The sequence below is a fragment of the Styela clava genome, chromosome 13 (assembly GCF_964204865.1).
Source record: "Styela clava chromosome 13, kaStyClav1.hap1.2, whole genome shotgun sequence".
NCBI classification, from domain to species: Eukaryota; Metazoa; Chordata; class Ascidiacea; order Stolidobranchia; family Styelidae; genus Styela; species Styela clava.
In genome coordinates, this window is record NC_135262.1 from 16035001 (window position 1) to 16037500 (window position 2500).

The window sequence follows — 2500 nt, forward strand, 5'->3', positions numbered from 1 at the left end:
AGAAAGAGCTCTCAATCTGTCAATCCTACCTGTGTCCGGGCCGGGTGAGTTTCCCCGTGTTGAGTCAAATTAAGCCGCAGGCTCCACTCCTGGTGGTGCCCTTCCGTCAATTCCTTTAAGTTTCAGCTTTGCAACCATACTTCCCCCGGAACCCAAAGACTTTGGTTTCCCGGAAGCTGCCGGAAAGGTCGTCATGGTAACGCCTCCCGATCGCTAGTTGGCATCGTTTATAGTCAGAACTAGGACGGTATCTGATCGTCTTCGAACCTCTGACTTTCGCTCTTGATTAAAGAAAACATTCTTGGCGAATGCTTTCGCAGTAGTTCGTCTTCCGCCGATCCAAGAATTTCACCTCTAACGGCAGAGTACGGACGCCCCCGTCTGTCCCTCTTAATCATTACCTCGTGCTCCGAAAACCAACAAAATAGAACCGAGGTCCTATTCCATTATTCCATGCAACACTATGCAGGCGAACAGCCTGCTTTGAACACTCTAATTTTTTCAAAGTAAACTTATCGGCCACCGCCGACACTCAGTCAAGAGCACCGACGGAGAACCGAAGGTGAGGCGAACGCAACCAGTGACACGCCTTGCGACGGACCGGCGGCGCTCGCCCAAAATCCAACTACGAGCTTTTCAACCGCAACAACTCTAGCATACACTGTTGGAGCTGGAATTACCGCGGCTGCTGGCACCAGACTTGCCCTCCAATGGATACTCGTTAAGAGTTTTAGGATGTACTCATTCCAATTACAGGGCCTCGTTAGAGTCCTGTATTGTTATTTTTCGTCACTACCTCCCCGTGTCGGGAATGGGTAATTTGCGCGCCTGCTGCCTTCCTTGGATGTGGTAGCCGTTTCTCAGGCTCCCTCTCCGGAATCGAACCCTGATTCCCCGTTACCCGTTATCACAAAGGTAGGCACGTAGCGTACCTTCGACAGTTGATAGGGCAGACACTTGAATGATACGTCGTCGGTGCAGAGACCGTACGATCCGCGTGGTTATCCAGAGTCATCAAACGTCACAGGACGAACCCGGTCGGTTTTGATCTGATAAAAGCGCGCCTCCCGAAGTCGGGCGCTTAATGCATGTATTAGCTCTAGAATTACCACAGTTATCCACTTCGCTTATGAGACCAAATAAACCAAGACTGATTTAATGAGCCATTCGCAGTTTCGCTTTACGAGAACTCGTACTTGCACCTGCATGGCTTAATCTTTGAGACAAGCATATCACTACTGGCAGGATCAACCAGATAGCTGCGACAGCTGCGCTCGGCCCTTGCTGGGCCGCCCGGCGCGTGCTCGTCGCATTCGTTTAAGACCGAGGCGATCGCCTGCGGCCGTACTCAGCTTCGACAGTCGCTGGCCGCGACGTCCACGCTCTCGCCGGCAGTGCCAGGCGGAGCGATTTGCGTTTTTTCTTTGCTCGCCCTCTCTCGGGCTCGATCCATTCAGTTTCGCACAAACAAGAGCTCTGCCGGCCGCCTGCAGCGGTGCCTAAAACCCGGGCATAACAATGCGACCGTTCTGCTAGGCCGACAAGCGCTCAAGCCAGACGCTCGATCGAACGCCCCCTACATATTAGTCGAGACAACGGCTCGCTCATTAGCATCGCGTTTGTACTTTAACTTTTTTTGGCTCGGCTTCTTTCGACGCCGATGCCGGCGACGCAGCACTCTCTCGCCCGCCAGCCACCGAGAAAAGGGTGCGCTCCGACCGGCCCCGCACCGCTCTTTCTTGGCTCATTCGAAATTACTGTCTTTCGCTCTGACATGCCTTACCTAGGGTTAGGTTAGTATGCTTGCACGTTTGTACTTTAACTTTTTTCGGCTCGGCTTCTTTCGACGCCGATGCCGGCGACGCAGCACTCTCTCGCCCGCCAGCCACCAAGAAAAGGGTGCGCTCCGACCGGCCCCGCACCGCTCTTTCTTGGCTCATTCGAAATTACTGTCTTTCGCTCTGACATGCCTTACCTAGGGTTAGGTTAGTATGCTTGCACGTTTGTACTTTAACTTTTTTCGGCTCGGCTTCTTTCGACGCCGATGCCGGCGACGCAGCACTCTCTCGCCCGCCAGCCACCGAGAAAAGGGTGCGCTCCGACCGGCCCCGCACCGCTCTTTCTTGGCTCATTCGAAATTACTGTCTTTCGCTCTGACATGCCTTACCTAGGGTTAGGTTAGTATGCTTGCACGTTTGTACTTTAACTTTTTTCGGCTCGGCTTCTTTCGACGCCGATGCCGGCGACGCAGCACTCTCTCGCCCGCCAGCCACCGAGAAAAGGGTGCGCTCCGACCGGCCCCGCACCGCTCTTTCTTGGCTCATTCGAAATTACTGTCTTTCGCTCTGACATGCCTTACCTAGGGTTAGGTTAGTATGCTTGCACGTTTGTACTTTAACTTTTTTCGGCTCGGCTTCTTTCGACGCCGATGCCGGCGACGCAGCACTCTCTCGCCCGCCAGCCACCGAGAAAAGGGTGCGCTCCGACCGGCCCCGCACCG

The 2500-nt window shown here is 54.2% G+C and overlaps 1 non-coding gene across 1 annotated transcript in view; it reads right to left on the minus strand.

Moving 5' to 3' along the window:
- LOC144431611 (small subunit ribosomal RNA) overlaps positions 1-1258 on the minus strand; it is a 1811-nt gene extending 553 nt beyond the window's left edge. Inside the window, exon 1 of the ribosomal RNA XR_013480173.1 lies at positions 1-1258. This exon is cut by the window's left edge and continues 553 nt beyond it. This is a non-coding gene — a ribosomal RNA (small subunit ribosomal RNA).
- Positions 1259-2500: the final 1242 nt, after the last annotated feature.